The following is a 9876-nucleotide window of genomic DNA, read 5'->3' as shown; positions in this document are numbered from 1 at the left end:
CCTCCCCAAGCCCTTGCTGCTGCAGCTGCCACTGTGGTTCAGCTGCAGAGGGGACAGGGACAGCTCAGTCCCATTTATGAGCCCCCCCAGTTCCTTCTCATCCTGGTAAAATCGCACCCTGGTGACTGTGTTTTTCAACCAGCCCTGGCAGTGCAGTGTCACCGGGTCTCCCTCCAGCAATGCCTGTGCTGGCACCTGCAGCACCAGATCATCTTTGGGACAGGAGGGTCCCGTCTCACTGAGGGGTTGAGACAGGTCCAAGGTGGGTGCCCATGGAACCAGGGATATCTGGGTGCACTGGGATGAACTGGGATGTCCTGTGTGCAGGGCATAGGCTCTCCCTGTAGGTGGCCTCACACACAGGGGTTGTGGGGCCACCTACAGAGTGGAGCCCATCCAGACCTGTTGGGGGCCACCCTGACCTGTTGAGATTTATGAATCTCAACAGATCCTCTCTCACCATTTGAGACTGTCACGGGGGGGCTGAGCCCGGTACCAGGTCTGTCACATATGTAGGTGCCTCTCTCCGTGACAGCGAAGCCATTCTGTCCCTCCTGCCACCAGCGCTGCCCGTCCTTGTACCAGGTGGTGGAACCATCAGTCCCCGAGCCCTGGCAGGTCAGTGTTACCCGGTCCCACAGCACCACCAGCCTCCAGGGGGGCTCCACAAGGAGCTGGGTGATCTGGGCACCTGTGGGTGACAGGGAACACCAGCCTGCCAGGGCCAGTGCAGGGCTGGGGACAGTGGGGTGAGGCCATGGCATCCCCTGAGGACTCACCAGGGAAGCCAAGGGTCTGGGTTGAAAGGGAGAAGGGACAGAGCTGGGTGGGGCTGGTTCTGGAGGGACAGCAGTACCTGGAGTAGAGGGTGTGGTGGCTGTCCCCAAACTGTCCCCATGGGAACAGCACTTCTTGTAGGAAAGTGTGTCTGGGTGGTGCTCAAAAGATTTGGAGAGGCAGGAGGACATGTTTGTGTCACAGCCACCCGTGCAGCACATCCATGTGGCACAGACATCTTGGGAACAGGGAGACTGAAGCTACCCTGGGCTGTGGCAGAACATGGGGACACTGTGGACCCCCTGGGCATGAGGACACCACAGACACAGCCCATGCTGGCCCAGGTCACCCCCACCAGCTCATGATCCCATCCCCATAATCCCATCCTCATGGCCACATCCTCACTGTTCTTGTCCCCTTCTGTCCCTGCATCCCAGTTCCCTTGTCCCTATGCCCAGAGCTACCTGAGCCCAAAGGTGCCCGTCCCTACATTCCTGTCCCCACATCCCCATCCCCAAATTCCTGCCCCTGTTCCAGTGTCCAAAGCCACCCTACATCCCCAGTCCCACCAAGGTCCTCTGTGGGTTACATGGACTGGCATTACTGGCATTTGGGACCTCAGGGGACCCCACAGCCCCCCTGTGCCCCCTCCCCTCCCCATCCCTGGGGTGTCAGTCCCGTGCCCAGGGCACTTACCCCACAGGAGCAGCGCCACCTTCCCGGCAATCCCGGTGTCCCCAGCCATGTGTACTGACTGTCACTCGCTGCCGCTACCCTGGGTGGCGGCTCTTCAGATGAAGGCAAGGAAGTGCGGTCACGTCCGCCCCATGTGTAGGTGGCCCTTGGTAGGGGCAGGGTGGCCACAAGCTGGGCACTGGCTGGGGACAAAGCTGCATAGTCTGGGGACATGGTGGGGATGGTATTGCCAGGAGTGGGGGGCTCAGGGGATGTGGGGAACCAAGAATGGGTGTCCAGGGGAATTGGGGTCTCCATGCCTGTGGGGATTCAGGGATTTTGGTGCTGTGGGAACATGACCCCCGAGGGATTTGGGGTCATGGAATGTGGGTCCCAAGGTTAGGGGTGCAGGGGAAAAAGGGGGACCCTTGGGAACAGGGGTTCTGAGGGAAGAAGCAGCCCATGGGATGGGATCAAGGCAATGGTGGTGGCGGGCAATGGCAGTCCTGGGATGGGGGTGCCCAAGGAGGAGAGACCAAGGCAATGGGGGTCCCATGGTTGGGTTGCCAGGGGAATGGGGGTGCCAGCGATGGGCAGTGGCTACATGGGCACAGGGTTCACAGGTCCTTTCCAGAGTGCCTCAGATTTTGGGGTGACTCAGAGCCCAGCAAAGCCCTATCCCTTAAGCGCTCCAGGGCAGTCCTGGGAGTCTCCGTGTCCCTGCCCCAAACACCCCTGAGTCAGGTCCCCCCATTTCCTGGCTCAGCAATCCCAGGCAACACTTGAAGACCAGTTGGTTCAGACCAAAGCCATAGAAAAAACCCAAAAATCTTTCCCACACCATTATTTTCCCAATATGTAAAAACTCAATGAAAATACAACTAGCAAGGTATAAATTCTCTACTTTATAGAATCCATTACTTTCCCACTAAGCCACTCACAAACAAACCACAAACAAATCACAATGAAATGAGACTTTTCAGTACCCTTTAGGAGCCCATTGGTACATCCCACAGCAGCGTTTGCTTGTGGATAGCACAGAGTGGGGAATCTCCCTGAGTGTCCAACAGCTCCATGGGATTTTTCCCTGCCTGCTGGGTAGCAACCCTTCCCCTAAGGAAGCCTTTTTTTGGGCCTTATTTAGGAACTCTCCCCATTTTGCTCATTCCCACCCTGAAACTTGACTCACGTCCCATGGAGGAAGGGGAGAAGCTCTGTCCATCCCTGGGACAGTGCACAGGAATCTGTGGAAATGCCCGTGTGTGCCTCAGGGTCTGATTCCCTGGTAAATCCACTCCAGCCTGCCCTGAATTCCCCTGCCTGAGCACTCCCTGCTCCTGCTGTGACACGCCTGTTCCCCAGCCCCTCGTGTGCAACCCCTGCTCAGTATTTCCACACTTTTCCCTTTCTTCTGCTGTGCACATCCAGATCACAAACATTCTTTCCATGAGGTTTCAAAGGGCTGCAGGTTTTGTTCATGAAGGAGGGTCCAGGTCAGGGTGTTGAGCAGATTGTTGTTGTCTTTGCAGTAGTTCTGAGCTCTTTCAGTTCCTTGGGGAGAGGGACAAAATAATCAATTGCTGCATTTCTGGACTGGTTCGCTCGCAGCTGCCCCTGCAGGGAGAGTTTCCAGCCAGCCCTGCTCTGAAAACCATCAAAGGCGCTCACAGAGCCACTGCTTGGGCTCTCTTTGGGGTTTTGTGCTTCTTGCAGGCTGAGCAAACCACAGCTCAGCTTACCCTGTGGGGGGGCCTTTTTCAACCCACAGAATTCTCACCTCTGCAGCAGCTCTAAAGCTGCCAGAATCAAAGCCAAGGGGGCAGGGGACCCTCAGGTCCTGGCTGCCACCTGGGGCTGGGCAGAGCAGGGCTAGACAATGGCCATCCCTGTGCAGTGGGGCTGGGCCATGGCTGGGCCCCACCCTTGCATTGACAGGGGTCCCCAGGATGTACCACCCCTGGGACAGGCACCTGGCCAGGAATGTGCAGGGACATTTCTGGAACTGCCAACCCCAGGACAGGACACCCCATGTCAGGATGTGTCACCCCCTGCGACAGGATCCCCTAGCTGAACTCCAGAGGAGAGACCTTAGAGGACAGAAGTCCCCTCTATGTCCCCCCCTAGAAACAGAGAATGCCCCCTTTTCCCATCTGACTCTCAGCACAAACAGCCTCTTCCCTCTCCTCCAGGACAAAGAAAGTGAAAGTGTTGAGCAGGCACAGCCCAGCAACTCCATCCCTCAAAGCCTCCTCACCCTTCCCTGCATCCCCTGCTCCCCATTTTCCCCATCTCCTGGGTCCCCCAACCCGTTCCCTGCTCAGGTGCACCCCAGTATGTCTGATCCAGGAACCGGGGGTGAGGGGATATGGCAAAAAGTAAGAAGAATAAGGAAAAAAGAGAAATAAAGAGAGGAAAATGTCAGGGGCAGGCGAGGACACAGAGGCCGAACTACCCAGGACCCCCATGCAATGCCTGGCCAGGAAACGAACACTCCAGGCGTGATTATTCGGGGCCTAGCCTCACCCCAAAATCTGAGGCCCCCAGGGAAGGAGCGGTGACCCCAGTGTTCCCCCCCACACTGCCCAGTCCTGGCACCCACATTCCTCTGGGACCCCAACCTTGAAACCCAATTTCCTTCTGCCACCCCTTCCCTGAGACCCCCATCCCTGGACTGCAATTCCCCAGGATCTCCAACCCCAAGGAACACCATCCCGGTAATTCCAGACCATGGGACACCGCTGCCCTTGGGGACCTTGATTCTCCCAGGACCCCCATTGTCACAGGGTCCCCCTTTCCCCTGGCACCCCCATTTTATGATCACAAATCCCAGGAGGCCACATTGTTCTGGGACCCTCCTCCCCAAGTCTGCGTCTACCCAACCCTTGGGACACCCATTTACCTGGGACCCCATCCCTGGGCACCCCATTCTCCTGGACACTCATCCCTGGCTCCCTACACAGCCTTAGACTCCAAACTGTGGCAACATCATGTCCCCACCATGTCCCATCATCCCCCACCATGTCCCCAGACTATGCAGCCTTGTCCCCAGCCTATGCCCATCTTGTAGCCACCCTGCCCCCACCAAGGGCCACCTACACGTGGGGACAGACGTGACCTCGCTTCCTTCCCCTTCATCCGAAGAGCTGCCAGCCAGGGGAGCGTTGGCCACAGCAGCGAGTGACAGCCAGTGCACATGGCTGGGGACACCGGGATGGCCGGAAAGGTGGCGCTGCTCCTGTGGGGTGGGTGCCCTGGGCACAGGCCTGACACCTGTGGGATGGGCCGTGGTGAGGCAGAGACTGGTGGGGAGGGGGCACAGGGGGGCTGTGGGGTCCCCTGAGGTCCCCAATGGCAACAGAAGCAGAGCAGGGCATGGAGCTCACTGTGACCAGAGATTTAGGGTGGTTTTAGGGACAGAAATAGGGGAACTGGGATGTGGAGACAGGAACAGGGGGATAGAGATATGAGGACAAGGATGTGGCAGAAAGAGCCTTGGGGCTTGGGGACTGTGAAGATTGGGACAGGGGAACAGGGATGCTGGGACATGGAATGGGGCCACGTAACATGCAGATGTCACCTGGCCATGGGGAAAGGTGCCATTGGAATGGGATCATGGGCACAGGACCATGGGACTTGGCCGTGGGGACAGGTGCTGTAGGGCTGGTGGAGGTGGGCAGTGCAAACATAGGGTGTCTGCAGTGTCCCCATGACACTCACCCAGCCCTGTCCCTTCTCCCTTCCAGCCCAGATCCTCAGCCTCGCTGGTGAGTCCTTGGGGGATGCCAGGTCTCCATCCCTCTGTCCCCAACCCTGCAATGGCCCTGGCAGGCAGGTGTCCCCTGTCACTCACAGGTGCCCAGACCACCCAGCTCCTGGTGGAGCCCCCCTGGAGGCCGGCGGTGCTGTGGGACCGGGTGACACTGACCTGCCAGGGCTCGGGGACAGCTGGTGGCACCACCTGGTACAAGGATGGGCAGCACTGGTGGCAGGAGGGAGGCGACCATTTCACTGTCACCGAGAGAGGCAACTATACGTGTGAGAGACCCGGCAGTGGGTGTAGCCCGCCCGTGAACGTCTCAGACGGTAATGGTGGTTTGTGTCCCCAGCTTGCCACCTGTGGGAGCCCCGAGGATGCTGGATGAGCTCTACTCCATGGGTCACCCTCTGGTGTGACCAGAGACTGTCCCTACACAGGGGGACATCCCAGAGCATCCCACTATGGGGGAACCCTCATGTTGAAATTGGGGAAACCTGGTGTGCTGGCTTTGACCCAATATGGGGGTCCTGATGATATCAGGACCCTCCAGACCCCTGTGATGTGACAGTATCCCTCTGTCCCACAGACCAGCTGGTGCTGCAGGCGCCAGCGTGGGCACTGCTGGAGGGGGAAACGTTGACACTGAGCTGCCGTTACAGGCAAGAAAAGTCGGCCAGTCCAGTGTTCTTCTACCGCGAGGAGACGGAACTGAGAGGGCTCCACAATGGGACCGAGCTGTCCCTGTCCCCTCTGCAGCTGAACCACAGCAGCCACTACCACTGCAAGGCCTGGGTGAACAACAGTGTATCATAGGGATGGGAGGAGTCAGCATCGGTGACAGTGACAGTGCATGGTGAGCACCTCACAGCTGCCACCCCGACAGCCCCATAGCACCTCGTCAGGGATTCGGGGTCACCGTTCCCAAAGCCCCCCATTTCTTGCCCTTAGCTTGTCCGGGGACCAGTGCCGGTGGGTCCCCCCGAGCCCACCCGGGGTCCCCCCTCACTCTCAACTGCCTCGCCTCAGCACCCCCAAGTCCCCTGCGGGCTGAGTCCCCCTCCTGCACGTGTTCTACTAGGACAGGCAGGTGGTGGGGAGCCCGCAGGGGTCCCCGCAGTTGCTGGTGCCCGCCGTGGGGGTCTCCCACTCGGGGAATTAAAGCTGCCAGGTGTGCACCGAGGGGGGAAGGGCAGCGCCCAGCTCTGCATCACGATGCGCAGTGAGTGTGGGGATGGGCATGGGGAGCCCTCACAGCCTCCTCTAGTCTCCTTTCCTGGGCATCTCCATATCCCCCGGACACCATGCTTGTGTCCCCTGCCTTTGCCCTGTGTCGCCTCACCCCTCTGTGGTGTGAACCCATCCACAATATCCCCCATCACACCCATCCCCCTTGTTCCTACCCACCCACACCAGCTGCCAGCCCCTCCCTGTGCTCTGAGCCCAGTCTGTGTCCCCACAGTGCCCGTGGCCAATGCCACCATCACCCTTTGTACCCTATCACACCAGGTGCGTGCAGGTGACCCCGTGACCCTGCGCTGCTCAGTGCAGGTGGGCTCAGCCCCTGTCACCTTCACCTGGCTGCACAATGGGCAGGAGGAGACCCAGGGTCCCCTCCTGGAGCTCAGGGACATCGATGTGGGACATTCGGGCACCTACCAGTGCATGGCCACCAACCAGCTGGGACATGATGGGCACCGCGTGTTCCGGGCACTCAGCCCAGAGTTGGCCCTGTTGGTGACACTGTGGGGACACAGGGACACAGGTAAGGTCACACAGGGTCATTCAATGTCGAAGGACCCTTGGGGTTCTGGGTGACCCTGATGTGTCCCCCTCTGTTTCTTGCAGTGGTTGCAGGGGTCGGTTGGGCCCTTTTCTTCCTGCTCGTGCTCGTGGGTGTCATTGTGGCCTGGCACCAGTGGCACCGTGTGGGTGGGTGACAATGGGGGACACAGGGGGTCCTAGGGAGCTGTAGAGGGCCCCAGAGTGTGGGCATGATAGGGCAGCACCCATAGCCCCAGAATTTTCACCTTGCCTGGGGGTCCTGTAGGGTTTGGGGAGGTGCTGGAGGGTCCTGCAAGGATGTTGGGGGTTCTTTCAGGGGCCGTGGGGGTGTTTGGAGAGTCTCTGTCCCTGCTGGGCTTTGAATTCTTGAGGCTCAGTTGGCCCAGGGCACTGGGGATGCTCATGAATTCTGGGGGGCTTTAGGGATGCTTGGGGGTCCTGAGAGGAATTGAGGGTCCTTTGGGGGTTCAGGAATCCTGGGAGGGGTAGGGCCCTGGGACCCCACAGTCACCCTTACCCTCTTTCCTTTGCAGCTGCCAGGAAGCAGCAGGAAAAGTGAGTGGGGTCTTCAACCATGCGTGCCCTATTTCCCACATGACACAAGTCTCCATCGCCTCCCACACATTATCTTTTTCCCCACAGGCCCCCCCTCGACCCCCCAGCCCCCCCAGAGGAGGGAGAGGTTGTGTACACACCACGTTGTGAGCACCAAACATGTGCAGCGTGAGTACTGTGGATTGGGGGGACAGTGACAGTGGTGTCACCCCTTCCCCTTTGGTCCCCCCAACCGTTCTATCCTGCAGGGCCCTCAGGCGTCACCGACCACCAGTAACCTTGGGTGGACTGCGTGTAGCTGCGGGGACCCAGAGGGCGACCAAGAAATCCCAGTGACATCAATGAGGTTGTGCTGTGACATTGGGGGCAACTGGGGTGCACTGGGTGTCCCCACCCATGGGCACCCACTCGTGTGTGTGCTGCCACTAAAAACTGCCCCTCGCTGTGGAGGCACAAAGATCCCAAAGAGCTGAGAGAAGAACAATTTCCTGAAACAGCAATGAGAGGGAATAAAACCAAAAGCTACAGCAACAAGGTTCAGATCCCAAATTTTCACAAAAAGATCAGTTTCCTGGGGAAGTCCCCAAAAGGAACAAACCCTGGAAACTCTCCCCTGCACAATTCCTCCACCAGAGGAACCTGCAACATGCAACTTCCTTGCTCTGATGGCCAAAGTGGCCTTCAGGAGGCTCTGGATTCTCTTGTCCCCTGTCCCAAACTCCTCCTCTGCCCTGTTCCCCCCACGAGGATGTCGCAAATGCCCTGTGGGGGTTCCAGAGCCTCCCCCTTCTTCAGAGCAGGTCAGGATCCGGCCATGGCACAGGGTCAGATGTCAGAGACAAGAAAAGTTTGATATCTGGAGACATTGTGGAACACTGTGTGTAGCAGGGATGGGTCAGACTTTGCTTTTGGTGAGATAGGGCCCCGTCTGTCCATCAGTCTGTCAGCCATGGCACACTGGGGACTGTGTGATACCCTGCCAAAGCCAGCTCCTGAGTGTCCGGGTGACCAGAAGTGCCACCTGGAGAGAGGGCCCTTGGTAGCCAAACTGGCTTAAAAGGTAGAGCAAGAGGTTGCCAAATCGCAGACCCTGTCTTTCTTGGGATGTCTGTCTCATCCCAGGAGTTGGCAACTCATTTAAATGACAATGTCTCCCAAGGAAAGTGGGAACTGTCCTGGAATGAAAAGAAGACCCATGCTAAAACTTTCATTAATTTCAAAAATGATGGGTCTTCCAGGCCAAAGTGTAAGAAAAGGAATAACAGCTCTTTACTAGGAAATTTATAAACCAGAACAGAACAAACAACACAAACCCAGAACTTTCCCTCCCGCTCAGTGCTGTTGGTTTTTATGGCAGTTATAACTGCGACCGGTAGGGGGTGCTGCAGAGAGCACTCCCGGCCAGCAGGGGGCGCCCCGGTCCAGCTCCATCCCCTCAGGGACCATGGCGGCCTCGGACAGGAGGCAGGAGGGGAAATCGCTCCTTTTGCAAACTCACGGGCACCAGTAGGTCCTGGCACCACCACCGGCAGTGGGCAGAAACCACCAAGGCAGCGGGTTGGATCCCAGTGCCCACTGGCAGTGTAGCAGTTTCCCGGGGCCAGGCACACACCCTGCACAACACCCGTGGCCGCTCTCCATGATCCCAAATGGAAGGAAGGCAGCACCTGACCCCAGGCAGGTCTTGGGTCCACAACAGCACCTCTGGTGGCTTTACACCACAATTCCTGCAAACCCTCAGGCTTTCAGTCAGGTGAGGAGGGCAGGGATGGAGCAGCTTTGGGGACACCTGGAATCCAGACAGGGTCACTCCCTACAGCCCCAGCATGGCTGTGAGTGAGCCCCTGTTCGATATTTCCACACTGTTCCCTCATGTCTAGCAGTCATGGTCAGAACCCAAAGATTCTTTTCAGGCTGTTACAGAGTGCTGCAGGTTTGAGACAGGAAGGATGATAGAACTGATCAGGTTTTTGAACAGATTGTTGTTTGAAGGATATTTGGGGCTTTCTCAGAACCTTGGGCAAAGGGAGAAAATGATAAAATGCTGCATTTCTGGACTGGTTCTCCTGCAGCTGCCCCTGCAGGGGTTTTTCCAGCCAGTCCTGCTCTGAAAACCATCAGAGGCCCTTGCAGAGCCACTGCTTGGGCTGCCTTTGGGTTTTGTGTTTCTTGCACGGCTGAGCAAACCACAGACAGGCCTTTTTCCCCCACAGAATTCTCACCTCTGCAGCAGCTCCACAGACTCAGAGCCGCTTGGAATCTGTCTGGGGTGACGCCCTGACTGCTGGCACCTTGTGGAGGCTGTGCTGGGCCACGAGCCTCCCAAAAAT

At 58.1% G+C, this 9876-nt stretch overlaps 1 pseudogene; it reads left to right on the top strand.

The window, feature by feature from the left end:
* Nucleotides 1–4470: 4470 nt before the first annotated feature.
* The window catches only part of LOC131092999 (Fc receptor-like protein 2), a 48078-nt pseudogene continuing 42672 nt past the window's right edge, over nt 4471–9876 (top strand).

Source organism: Melospiza georgiana, chromosome 23 (assembly GCF_028018845.1).
Source record: "Melospiza georgiana isolate bMelGeo1 chromosome 23, bMelGeo1.pri, whole genome shotgun sequence".
NCBI classification, from domain to species: domain Eukaryota; kingdom Metazoa; phylum Chordata; class Aves; order Passeriformes; family Passerellidae; genus Melospiza; species Melospiza georgiana.
Note: the sequence above shows the minus strand (reverse complement) of the source record. Positions and strands in the feature narration are given on the sequence as shown.